Below are 14969 nucleotides of genomic sequence, written 5' to 3'. Positions count from 1 at the left end.
CACTTGTATGTGCAGCACAGTGTCAGTCATTTCCCATTCCTACTTGCATGTATGTCACTCAGTGTCATAGTACATCTTTTAAAGTCATTCAGGACAGTTAACAGAATGTACATGAATGTGGGGCCATCCCTTGTCATGGCTCTTAACTAATTGAACCCCTCCTCTCTTTGCAGCTCACAATGGATATGCTATGCAGATGTGGGTCATGACTCCTCCTAAAAACCCACACCTGGGAGCCCAGTGGAGGTACAATCATGCCCTATGCAGGACCCAGTCCGTAGTTGAGCGGACATTGAGTGTGCTAATATCCCGCTTTAGGAGCCTTGATATGTCTGAAGGCAGATTGTTGTACTTGCCACCAATGCTGTACAAAATCATTCTTGTGCGCTGCATATTGCACAATATTTGTGTAAGGACAAATGAACCATGGGCTGATGGCAATGACTAGCAAGAAATGCCAGACAATGTGGATGAAAAAGATGAGGAGCCTCTTCAAACAGTACCATTATTAGCCGCAACATGGCAGAGGGGCCATATCATCAACAATTTCTTCACAGAAGCATGAGAAGCATGAGTAATGTACATGATGTCACAAAATTATGACAACATTATGACAGATGTAACTGTATACATATTTGTAAACAAATGTATGAACAACCCCACTGTGTATGCATTTAGATTCCATAGTCACAGTAAACAGCAAAATATTCACATTAGACCTGCTACTAATTCCCACACAGATAATGTATGTAGCTCTGTGTAACAAACAGCATAGGACAACATCTGGTACAAACATAATAGTGTGCATGGGAACTACCTGTAGCAAGTAGTCCTCCATTGCCAGCCACAATTAACACAGTGTGGTAATGTAGATAGAGCTTTATGACTGTGTGTGTGTGTCTTTCCTACAGCTAGCCGTTTGTAAGGCCTCATACTTGTGGACAATTGTAGAGTCCACACATAGTATGATTACAGTGAAGTGGTTCACATAGTCTGTGCATGGGAACACAGTCCCAAACCTATGGTCTACACATGCTGCATCAATAACTATCCACATTTGAAATGCATTAGGAGATCTCATGTCACACATACAAATGCCACATACTATTCTTTGTAACATACAACAGTGTTGCATGTGAACACCCACTGCTATGCACAAGCAGCACTGCCTTGGTGCAGAGTGTAATTATGGTGTGATTTAAGCAGTCTTACTGTCAGCAATATACAGGAGGTCACACCAAAGCATGCATGGTGATCTAGCATAGCACCATCAGCATGAGTAAGAATCGTGTCCACAAATGATGACACTGTTACTTTCCTATGGGGGCATGACCCTTGAATATGAACGGTGCATACTCAACCATTCATATGGCTCCATCCATACATCCCCTTCCAAGTGGGTGCAGCCAATCGCAGCACTCGCCTGCAAGAGAAAATGTAGCCCTCCAAAGTTTCCCCACCGCCTAATGCCTTTGCTATGGGACACCTCTTGCAAGGTATGCTCTTGTGCTGCCAGAGGGTTTGGGCACTATGCTAAGTGTGATCCCTGAACAGCATTAACTCACACATATGTACACTGTCAACACTCATAGTAAACACATGTACAGATAGTAAAGATGTCAATTTCACTATTTACACCCAACACAGCAGTCCCTGTAAATCATTACGGGGCAGATGTACGACCGTTTTTTGTGGATGCAAATGGGAATTCGGCCTGTTTGTAACTCGCAAAATATGGTTTGCAACTCGCTATTAGGAAGGGGCATTCCAAGGGCATCCCTTCCTAATAGCGAGCCTATCAGCAATGTATAATTGTTTTGCGACCACATTTGCCGTCGTAAAACACTCACAGTTTACCACCTACTTCAAGTAGGTGGAAAACCACTCTCAAACAGGGGACCCCTTCCCCTTTGTGAATGGGTAAGAAAATATTTTTTAAGAGCAGACAGTGGTCCCAGGGACCATTGCCTGCCCTTAAAAAATGAATCTGAATAGTGTCATTTTTCTTTTTTTAATGCATCCCGATTCCTTTATTTAAAAAGCAGTCACAGACATGGTGATCTGCTGTCCCCAGCAGGCCACCATCTCTGGGAGTGCTAGCCATTCCCAATGGGGTCACAAATGACACTTGCTTCATGCATATTAATGAGGCATACAATTTGCAATCCCATTGGGAATCGGAAACAGAGTCTGAGACACTGTTGTGCATTCACTTTTGCGAGTCAAAATTCAACGCAATTTGTGACTCAAAAAAAGTGAATGGTCATACATCTGGCCCTACATGCATTGCACATTCCAATACACCAGGAAACACACATTTGCCCTATTGCGGCAAAAAACACAGAAGCATGAGCCTAAAGCGCGATTTTTGCAGCCACCGTGTCAGCTCAAAATAATGCTTCCCAGCCAACGTGTCAAAATAACGGTATGGTGCCTTGTCAGGCCTTGCGTGAAATCGATGCATTGCATGGAAGTGTAAAAAAAGTAACACATCGGCATGACACGTCCACCCAAGAAGTGTTGTTATGGATAAAGGTAAGTGATGTCATGGATCCTGCATACTGCAAACCAGGAATGGTGAAGTTACTTTAATTTTCAATTTAAGTCACAGTTTTACTATCTGAGCTTGGGAGTAGTTGTGTTGTGGCTGTGCTGGAGTGTGTTTTGGTGTGTTTGGAGCTGGTTTGTCGGGTCTGCTGTCCCTGTCATGTCCCTCAAGTCCTTTTTGTGTTGTTTAGTTGTCTATTGTTGGGTATTGTCCTGTGTGCTGTTGGGTGTTTATCTTCTGGAATATTTTTGTGACAGAGGTAGTAGTGGGTTTTGGGATGTTCAGTTTTGTTTGAGTGTTTTTATTTGGGTGCGACCATGCCTAGGTAAAGTAGGGCCCACCCCATGAGTGATCAGGAGTTTGGAAGCTTCATGTGGCTGGTCACCCATTACCTGCCTGCCATGCTGTGCCAAGCTGTGCTCCAGGGCTAACCTATGAAGGTGCGGAAGCAGCGGTGGGAGAGTGCATGCCTACAGATGCTGAGGTTGATTGGAGTGGACTGCAACATCTATCAACTCAAACATCGCTGGGTGGATGTAGTTGGCAGGAAGCCTGACCTGCACAACCATGTTGGCATCGAAGTTGGTGGAGCAGTTGGTAAGTACACATGACTTGTGTGCTTTCCTATGTGTCTAATTTACCCATTGATAATTTGTGGTAACATTAAGTATGGCTCAAAATTGCCATGCCACCATGCAAAAGGGGGAAAAGCTGTGGCAATAGCTCTGGCACAATCTGTCCAGCAGTGCTATTTGTGAAGCTGAGTGGGCCATACAAGTGTTAGCTTCCCCGTAGGTGATACAAATGAGCCCCAAGGAAGTATTAATCTGATGTAGTTGCCCATAGCCCATCTAGACAACTCATATGATGACAGAGCAGGTAGTGCAGATCAGCTCCAGAGGTGCTTCTTTCACAATAAGCATTTGACATGTACACGTGTGGTGGGCTAGTACAGAACATATGTTACACATAAAGGGGCTTATTTACAAGCCACATGCACTGCTGGGATGTCACTTCTTACATTATCAAAAGTGATGCATACGTTGCACAAGGGACTTGTAAATAAACCCCATAGTAATGTGTGCATGATCCACCTTGGCATACCTTCCATTGGAAGTCTCTCATTTATGAGCCCTGCCATGACTTAACCTGTGAATGTGGCCAAACACATATCACTGGTCTTGAACAGCATTTCCTATGTAAAAGATATGGCTCATTGATGTCTTCTATGGCTGCACTGTGCTTTGCATTGGCTTGCCTGACTACATACCTCTGAATGCATAGCAAATCCTGCATGCTGCCTTTCCATGGCCTCTTGGAGGTGTTTTTGAGGCCAGAGCCACTTGAGCTGTTCTTACATATGAGACTCCCATTGCACATGCCTCTTGTATGAGTGGCCCAATCTATATCAGAAGGGAGCTTATTTGCATAGTACTGTATCCACGGTTATGCTAGCCTGAATATAACACATCTCAACAAATCGCATTCGTGTTATTGTGGAGTTTTGCGATTAAAAACTTAGGGATGCATGAAATATGTCTGAACAATATCTGGTACTCTGCAGCACTGACAGGTACAGAACTCGCCTAACTTAAGGACCACGTACTCATGATGTGTGATGCACGTAGTGTACTTATTTCCTGGTGTCAAATTTTAGGAGGGAATGGATTTTGCAATGCCTTACTGAGTGTAGTATGTGATCTATGTAGGTTAAGAGACTCATCAAAGTCAGCTACTATAGTGAAATATAGTAGTGATGAGGTTAATTAACTGGTCCTACGAATTGGCCAACAAGTCCATGTTTTAGCTTATCATACGTATGTACACTTCAGTCTGCCATACTGATGTGTATCATTCAGACATGTAAATTGGGTCATTTGATCACTTACAACCTGAAGAGTTACATGGCCAATAGCTATGCATATGTACTATGCTTCTGTTGCATATCATATATATGTTCTAAGTTTACTGATGTGTTTTACATGTTATGTCTTGTAGATGGGCCCCCAGCATTCAAAGATGGTGAGGTGGATAATTCCGAAGACCCCAACTTCACCAGTGAGTGCCTTCATCAATGCTAATTGTGTAGTGCAAGGATTGAGTGTGATGTCAGATGCTGTGTGACTTGCCAGATTAAATGTGTATCGCTATCACAAATAAACTTTTATATGATGTTTAGTAGGTCAGGAAAAGTGGATGTTAAGTGTTGCATGTCTATCAGCCACTGACTACTGTCAGAGAGAATACATTGTCAATCTGGGATGGACCATACGATAGAGGCTTGACAGGGAAGCCATGATCACAGTGTCAGACTATGTGGTAATGGGTACACATCTGAACATGGCAGTGGTTGTGAAGAATTCGGAATGCATATCAGTTGCACATGCTAAGATATTAGGAGTATGTAATGAGCATTGGCATGGTCCACCATGCACTTACCACAGTTCAGATAGGAGAGGATTCATATGCCTCTGTGTGATGTGAGGGACTTATCCACCATCCATTGCTACATGTAATTCTTGCTAAGTGTTCAGTATAGTTAGCAATGTGACATGATATGGGTCCTTGCCATATCAGTTACACTATGTTGTAAGACAATACATGTATTTTGCAGACATTGCACATCTTACTGTGGCAAATTCCTATGGCACAAATGCCATTGCAGGATGCAGAAGGCACACTAATGTTAAACAAAATGACATGTGTACCATTCCATGGGTACCAACCAGCATTGTTACAAATCATACGAAGTACTGACATGGTCATACCTAGATGTGCCAATGTGTTGCAAATGTATTGTGAAACATTTGCCTTGACTTCGTAATTTGACCTTAGTAAATCTGATATGATAGATAATAGGCATGTGTCTGCTCACTCTAAGTTTCAAGATGCATTCAGGTTGTGGGGCTGCTATCCTAGATGTTGTGAAAATAATCTTTTTTCATGATGTTTATACCTGTTCCTAGTCACTCTTTGACTGACAGTTATCCTTATTGCTTAAACAGACAACTTGACCCCAGAGCAGCTGAGAAAGCATAACCTCAGAAAGGAGCACTACTTCCACCTTAGAAGAGTCGCTAAGGCACCCATTGCCATGAAGAAGCAATACAAGTTGATGAAGGCTCTGGGCAAGTGGACAAGCTTTCCTCTGGGACCTCCAACAATGGAGGAGCTCAGGCAGAAATGGACATTCAGGCTAACGTACCTCCAAGGCACTGGTACCCAGCACCTCCAACAGCAGACCATCCCAACCACCTGGGCTCACACCTAAGGCCAAAGGAGGGCCTTGCTCAGTTGAGATTGATATCAAGAAGGACCCTTCTGACTTAACCCCGTCGATGCTCATGACGAGCTCAGCTCGTCATGAGGTATACCTCTAGGGTGCTCATGACGAGCTGAGCTCGTCATGACCACACCCATTAACATTATGGCCCAGCACAGCAGAAGGATCTGTCAAGCAGCCAAGGTGTTAAAGTTGTGGGTGGCTGTGCTCGAAAATAAAATGGACCAGGCTCTAACACTCCTCCATGAACTGAAGCAGGCAGTGGGAAGACCCAAGCCACAGAAGCCACATGGACTCTTTCTGCCATTTCCCCTATACATAGTATTCATGTTGGTCATAGTGTTTATGTATCTTAGTTTAGGTTAGTAAGTGTAGTGATAGTGTAGGGGTATTGGTTTTAGGTAGTTTGTAGGGGTGGGTTACAATTTGAGTGGGTAAGGGTAATTTGTGTTTTTTGGGGTGGGGTAGATGTGTTATAGATGTGTATAAGAAAATACATTTAAAAAGAAATGCAAAAAATATATGATTGTTTAGGATTTATTGCGTAGTAAGTTGATGTTTAGGTGCAGTTTCTGTTGTCCTTGTGTGAAGATGTGTCTTAAGTGGGGTGGAGGGTTCATGTTTATCATGTCATGTTAAATGTGTAGAGCGGGCTAGGTTAAGTTAAGGTACTTTTAGATAGTATGTAGGATAAAAACGCTGGGCTTGTATGTTGAACTAACATTTGGGAAGGGTTAATATTCTTGGGAAATGCAATCTCCCTCTTCATTTTTGTACCATTCAGGCATGCCTTAAGAACATTCTGTACACTTGCTACTGTACAAATACTGCATTCAAGAAAAAAATCTCCTATTGACAGGAGCACTATTTAACTTCATTGGCAGTGCCCTGATTTATTACCAAAGCTGAGTTAAAAGAAATATGAACTGGCTTTAAATTCTGTTTGCATTTACATGGTAAAAGCAATCATTGGTAAGATCCTAAAATAGTTTCTGAAATTTCAGCTCTCACAGCTTGCATAGATTTAAAAGATGCACATAGCAGCACTTTGCTTTTGATTGGCAAATCTTTAACATGCCCCTTTTACCAAAGTAATTACAGTCTGATTAACTGAATATTTTTGGGAGGAAAGGGACGTAAACCAATCTATGGGATGCCAATCACCGGCTTCAATTTAATGCTGAACCAAGCTTTCCAATGAAATCCTATAAAAATGTATTTTGCAAGCACAAAATGTATTCGCACACTTAACCTACTTAAATTGGAAACGACGTGGTCCAAGTTGTAATTTTATCTGCTTTCTGAATTAAATTGATATGTTTGGGAGGCATAAAGAAACTTTTCAGATAGAACATCCACATGTCTGTATGGTACATATATGGGAACTTTTCAAGGGTGCCTGAGCATATATTATTGAGGAAATGGTGATGTGTGCTGTTGTTGGCACCCTGACACAAATTAAAGACAGTCAGCTTAATGTAGGGTTTGGTGGAGTGGACTGCTGGCCTAAAATATCAAGTCTTGGCCTCACCAAAACTGGGGAACTCCCAATCCCATTTAGAGGCAGTAGAACTGCTGACTGCTCTCCCTGGTGCGGTGTGGTGGGGTCTCCGCTGAATCCCCTGATCCCCTGATGCACTGTCATTGGCTGTGGTCTGTCTCTGCCTTTAGGGCACCGGGAGGTCCACCACATGTAGGGTGTTCTTTCTAGTTCAGCAGGGAAAACAAATAACAACACGAAGCACCGGGAAAAACTCTCCCTGCATGCCAGTCATTGTTGTTTTTCATTTTCAGAAACAAACCCTATTTAGGGTTTCTTATTTGTTGAAAAAAATTTAAAAGAATGCAGATTCTGTAGGCGTGATATTGCGGCTCACCTTGTATTCATTTCCGACAAACGTGTTGCCTACTTGTTTTTGAAAGCACTTTCAGTCAGCAAGTAACTCAAAATAAAGCATTGTTGGTAAAAAAAAAAGAGAACGCATGCCGTCATCTAAATGGCATCCAGTGTGTGTGGGTGTGTGAGACCAGCCAGGCTGCTTTCAGATGTCTTGTACTGTTTGTTTAATGAAACACTTTTATTGAATAATAAACTTTAGCATGCCATCTATTGTAGAATATATTAGATTCAATACAGCAATGCACACATATCAATTAAATCAGGATTATTTTGCCTTAGCTCCCAGTCCCACCCGCGCACCCAACTCTGCGATCATAATGTTGTGTCTTGATGGGGGTGCAGTGTAGTGTCCTTGCAATGCCTCTATAGTTAATCTATGTTAGTCATCAGGGAGAGTGATCCAATTTAGGATGTAGGGGGCTGGGATCAATACATACTCTAACTTAGAAGTTACCCCATAAACCATCAATCTTACATTATCTCACAGAGAAAAATGTTACACCATTATTTCTCTGAACGTCAGATAAATGACAACTGGTGGATTAAAAAAAAAATCTTAACCACTGTACACTGAATATATCACATCAACAGATTTAACTGTGTACACAAGGAGGTGTAAATTGTGATTGTGAAAAGGGATTGTGTTTGTCATTAGATATTATTTTCCTCAATAAACATATAAACAATAACATACATTGAAATTAAACAAAGATGTACAAAGAACATCATTACCCACGGATACATATGTATACAATATAAGCAAACCAATCTAAAAACAGACATACATGAGCCGGGATATTACATTGAAATAATATTTCAACATATGTTTAAAGACATAAAGACAACATGTATAGTGTTCTGCAATTAATATATGTGGGGTTGTAACATATTCTGACCCTCTGCTGAACAGCCCAAAAAGTACTGCTGGGCCTTTAGAGGTGGTGGTAAGGGCACTTTAACTGTTTGTTGGTGATGTCATGGTTCACATCATCAATGTTACATAAATTAATTTGTAATCTTTAAGGTTGATGATAACTCCTGACCACACCTGTAGATACGCGGACGAGTTTTGACCTTTGTATTGGGCCTGGTAAATTTTTCAATGAAGGTCTTCTTCAGGGCATTAATTAGACCTGTGGCCTGGATCTGAATGTGTTATCAAGGCCATCAGTACCCTACTGAAAGTATTCCAAATCTTCAGCTCTGGGCACGTTTTAGTCCCTAACTCCCCCAGGGCCACATGTCAAATTAATGTATAACACAGGCCCATACAACCAACGAGTAGAACCCCTGTACCCATTGAAGTTGCAGGCAGTTCCTGTGATAATGTGTCCTTCCAAATAAGCCCCCCAGCCCTGAAAAAGGCCTTAATTGAAAAATATACCAGGCCCAACACGAAGGTCAAAACGTGTCGGCGTTAGGTCAGGTATTGAATACAGGTGGAGATGGGGTCCTAAAAATGAGAAAGTGGGAATCACAATTGATTATTGAACTGAATACTCTGCACCCAAATGGGGTGAAGCAGTGTGAAGAGATGAATATTCACCTTCATCCAGAGTAATTTTATTGTGATTACTACGTGTTGTTATTTCTGTTTGATTTCACCTTTTAATAAATGTATATAATATGTTTTTATCCTGACAAATGTGTACTAATATCTTAAATTATGTGTGTTTTTGAGGGAGGAAAGGAAGGGGTGCTCAGGATACATCAACTCTATCTTTTTTACAAGACCCCTACCCTTTTCTTCAACTACCTGTGTGATGCACTTGGACATTTCAGATAAGATTTGGCACTTTTTAAGTTCAATGAAATTTGGATTGTGCTCACTTTACCCTTTCGCTTTGGCTTTTTTTGTTTCACCTTTTATATTTGGCACTGGCCTTGTTAGATGTGGATACCATGAGCGGCAAGCCGGGTTGTTTAGATTCAGGTGGGGCCGGTCGCTAGACCAGATTTATGCACACCAGACTTAATGGACCCGATTCACAAAAGTAATCTGAGACAAAATCCTAACTTTATGACTTTTGGTATTCACAAAAGGCATTTAGTAGTAGTAAAGTTAGGATTCCTAACTTTTACTACTACTAAACTGAGACAAAATCCTAACTTAATGACTTTCGATATTCACAAAAAGCATTTAGTAGTAGTTAGGATTCCTATATTTACTACTACTAAATGACTTTTGTGAATACTGAAAGTCGTAAAGTTAGGATTTTGTCTCAGATTACTTTTGTGAATCAGGCCCGATACGTTTTAGTTTCGAGCACACTAGCCGCCCATTTGGCTTTCTTGGGCCACAGACTGGATTGTCAGATATTTTCCTTGGCCCACGCCTACCCCTCCATTCCTGCCCAATCCTCTTCCCCCCTGTCTCTCTATTCTTACATTTCGAGTCTGCTAGGGTTTCACACATTATAGGGGTTACCTCTTATATGCTTGACCTTTGATCTTTACTTACAAGTTTGCTATATTTAGATTGGACAATATTCAACATTCTTTTAAGGTCAACCTTTACACATGCATTGCATTAGACACTGGATTTGATCTGCCGCTTTCCTGTTAGTGGCAATATTTCTGACACTACTGTATCCAGCATTCATTATTTCTTCTTCTTTACACTACAGACGGCTCTAGTTGCCATATATAATTTCAGTACACCAGATGCTAAAATACGTATTGCCATCCCTGTTTATTTGATTAAGCGACCTTGCATGAGGTCAATTACATGGTTGTATGATGGAACAATGCACACCTTTATTATGCATACCTTTACTACGCATACACTACCACATACAACCCACTACCACTCCTCCCATTGCCACGCATACCATTAAAACGTGCATGCATATGGACGCATTTAAAGTGTCATAACAAAGAATACATTAAGCACGCACACCACTTCCACTCAAACATTTATAACAAAACTGGGATAGGCACCAAACATGCATTCTCACCCACGTACTACCTGCTCATGCTGATGCCCCCACCACTTATTCATCATTCGCCCTTCTCGAAGTCCCCACCACTCGCACTCTCTTTTGGCTTACCTAACCGAGGCTTGTTTGTTCTATTTTTTACCCTTGCCTTTCTTTAATTCCAGCCTAACTGTGTTCGGACCTGCAGTTGGTATGTGCACCTGTATGGAGGCTCTGCCTACCCTCTTGCTTTTGGTGTGTGTGGCTGACCCTCTCTTGACGTCAGATGTGCCAAGCACAGGGGACAAGCTTGGCTCTTTTGCTGTTGCCATCTGCCTTCAGTGGCCCACTACCAAATGTATTCTCCTTTCTGACATGCGCCCATTCCATCACCTGGTGACCAGTGCTTCATGCGCCAACTTCATACAGTACGGTGAGGGATCTGCTAGTCCTGTGACACTCACTTCTTCAATTGCCACAACCTGACCATACTATTTAACCGTGAAATAACATGCCCAGCAGTTCCCGGTATGCTCCCCGCCATTTTAGTTGTTTCTTGTTCTCAGTCTTGACAGCTGTGCGTGTAGGTCTTCATTGTAGACTTGTCCACGCCCCTACAACATCTAACCCCTAAACTTGAACATTAACCTCCCCCAAAAAATTAAAGCCCATAAGTCATGAAGCCACTACCACACATCTGTGTTTATCATTCATAGCTTTACTATGAATTTCGTTGTAAAGGCATATGCGGTAAATTCATACTCGTCGTATAACCATCCGTGGTAAAGGCATATGCATGGTAATGGCTTCGTGTTTATGACCACGTTGTAATGGCTGTTTCCCACTAACTATGATAGGTAGTTTACCTTGTGGAATTAGTATTACTGCTTTTGCAACTGAGCGGACACCAATTGCAGCTTATTATCCCAGAGTGCCTTCTTTCATCTTTTTTTTCTCTAAATTCTAATTTTTATTTTGTATATCATTTTAGGTCAAAGTAAAGAACATGAATTGTTTGAATTTTCACTTATAGTCTGTTTTCTATTTCCTTATCATGGATTAAAGCACTGTGATTTGTCATTCATGTACATGTGATAAAGGCCACAGCTGTGGCCAAAATGCGTCATGGTTAAAAGGAAACTTTTTGTATCTACATGAGTCTGAGTGAGCGTTTCCTTCTTCGTGTTGGACTTTTTGTCTCAAAATTTGCCATGGCAACACCATCAAAGATCTCCTGGATGTCCAAGCCCTAACCCAAGCATGCACACTCCCTACACACTCGAAAGGCGCCACTCTTGACTGGATCATTGCTAAGAAAACAATAGTCAAGCTTTTCGCTATTGACCCTTGTGAAGGCCGGATCACCGCGATATCTCCTTCCTCTTACCGTGCACCCACAAGACCAAGGCACCGCAACAGGTGTTTCCCAAACGCTGGGTCAGAGACACCAAGAACCTTGATCCCAGGGAACTGGCAGCTTGCTGTAAGTCTGACCCCCCTCCATATCACATCAGTCAGTGACCTCAATGATCATTACTCTGCGACTATAACTAACATTCTTGTTGACCTTGCCCCGCTAAAACTAAAAAGAACCCAAACCAAAGACACAAACCTCAGGTTCAATGGGTCCCTCAACAGCGAGAGGAAACCCCTCCGGCAGTCAGAAAGAATCTAGAGACAGCACCCCTCAGCCGCACAATAGGAAAATCCTCAACTCAAAAAAAGAATTCTCCAGATCTGAACTGGGGAACACAAAGAACAGGCCCCTTAAACTCTTCAAATTGGTCAAACACCAAACCAACAAACTGGCCAAAACATTGAAAGAAATCCCCAAGTCACTAATATTAACTGAGGAATTCTCCTCCTTTTTCTCAGGTAAAATCACAGCCTTAGGAAACAAACTCAGATCCGTAACCCACTCTCAACCCCTTCCAGATCTGCCTCCCTCCGAGCCGCTTCCACAGGCTTCACCCTAAACTAAACACACTTGACCAACTTCAAAATCTATGACGAACACTCAGTCTCGAAAATCCTATCCACCTTAAATCTGAACAACCACTTTAATGACCCACTCCCCTCTAACTGCCTAGCTGCTGCCGCTCAATCCATCATTCCTAGCTGGACTGCAATATTTAACACCTCCCTTCTTCAGGTATCGATGCCTGACTCTCTGAAAGCCGGTCAAGTCCTACCCGGCGCTTGACCCTGCCTCCCCTGACAACTTTAGACCCATCTTTAACATCCCACTCTAAGCTAAAGTCCTGAAGAAGTGTGTGCAACAGCAGCTGAGCCAACACATCACCAACGTCCACCTACTAGATGACTTCCATCCCAGTTTCAGGCCAGGGCACAGCGCAGAAACCACCATTTTCCACATCGTGGATGATGCCCTCTGAGCCCTTGACCGAGGCAAAACCTGTCTCCTAATTCTCCTAGATCTGTCCTCGGCCTTCAACACGGTCAACCATGAAAAACTACTCAAATGCCTCGAACTCAGGATGGGAATAGATGGCTCTGTTCTTGAATGGTTTAGTTCCTTCCTCCACAACCACTCTCAGAGATTCTTAATTAACGGAAACCTGTCTGCTCGCTCTCCAGTCATGGTTGGAGTCCCCCAAGGATCAACCCTGTCCTCTACCCTCTTCATCCCTGAATGAAGCCCTGAAATTGACTGTCCAAAGGCTCTCCTCTAATCAAATCAAACTCAATGCAAAGAAGACAGAATTTCTACAAATTTCCCCTTCCAAAAACAAACCCTGAGACTCAGGTATATATTAAGGCCATCACAGCCTTAAACTGCCCTCCGACCTTCGTGGTCTCAGCCAAATCTCTCGAAATAACCCTTGACTGTAACTTGAGCATTTGGGACTACATCAACTCAATGGCCAAATCAGCCAGATTCTACCTGAGCTACCTAAGGAAACTCAAACCTTTCCTTGATACTCCCGACCTAAAAATGGCAGTCCAGTCACTCGTCATCTCTAGACTCGAATATGGCTACTCTACCCTCTCAGGTCTGCCCAAGATCTCCCAGGCATCTTTAAAAGCCTGCCTCAACGTGGCCGCTAAACTACTAACTGGCTCAAAGGAATTCAACCACATTCCACCACATCTGAAAGCTCTGAACTGGCTTCCTCTACAGGCCAGAATCCAAATAAAATTGGCATGTGTCACGCACAAGGCATTATACTCAAACTCCCCCGCATATCTTGCCCAGAAACTCGTGATATCCAGAGGAACCAGAAACTCCTGGTCCACCAGAGACCTCCTGCTCCAACCTGCACATTTTTGGAAAAAGAAAACTTACAATCGGGCCTTCTCCGGGGCCACACCAAGAATATGGAACTCACTCCCGCCCACCATTAGAAGAATCCCTTCTCTGACTCACTTAAAAAAGATGCCAAAACCTTCCTAATGGGCAAATTTCTCACCTACATTTTGCCTTCTAATCATCCAGAGACCTTGCTCCACTTCCGTCAAATGCATCCCTCTGGAGTACCAATACACCTTCCACCCGGCATCTCCAGGCATCCCACCATGGACCCTGGAACCTTGTTTCTCATATATTGAAAATGGAAAGTGTAATTACTTGTCATTTTATCCCCTATGTATCCAGCACACCCCCACTCCAAATCTTTTGTCTATTACTACAGATTCCTGTAAAGCGCACTGATACCCTAACAGGTCAAGTTTGCGCTCTATAAAAACCACAATATATATACACTGAAAAAACCACAGGTTTCAGGGACATTATATTTAGGCTGACATTTCACTCGCACAAAACCAGAGAAACTCAGCCGTTATAGTTAGTTGAGCTAACTATAACTCGTGCCCCCGCAATGCACTGCTGAAGAGGTCACATATTACAACACTCATGACATGGCCAGTGACATCACTCATGACATCATCCAGTGACTGTGTGTGTCTGTAAAGTTTAAATATGTTTTATATCTATATCTATATCTATATCTATCTGTCTATCTATCTATACATTCACTGAAAAAACCATAGGTTTCACACCAGTTATAGTTAGCTGGACATTTCACTCATACAAAACCATTGAAATTCCCCCGTTAAAGTTAGTTGTACTCACTATCGCGTGCCCGCAAACCACTGCTGATGATGTCACATATTACATCACTCATGACATGGTCAGTGGCATCACGCATTACATAACTGATGACATCTCAAATGACATCACTTAATTTCTAAGGTTTTTTAAATGCTAATTCCTTACTATAACGTGTGTGAAACCATAGGTTTCACACCAGTTATAGTTAGCTGAACATTTTACTCATACGAAACCATTGAAATTCCCAC

This window comes from Lissotriton helveticus, chromosome 6 (genome assembly GCF_964261635.1).
Source record: "Lissotriton helveticus chromosome 6, aLisHel1.1, whole genome shotgun sequence".
NCBI lineage: Eukaryota > Metazoa > Chordata > Amphibia > Caudata > Salamandridae > Lissotriton > Lissotriton helveticus.
The sequence above is the reverse complement of the archived record's forward strand: the minus strand, read 5'-3'. Positions refer to the sequence as shown.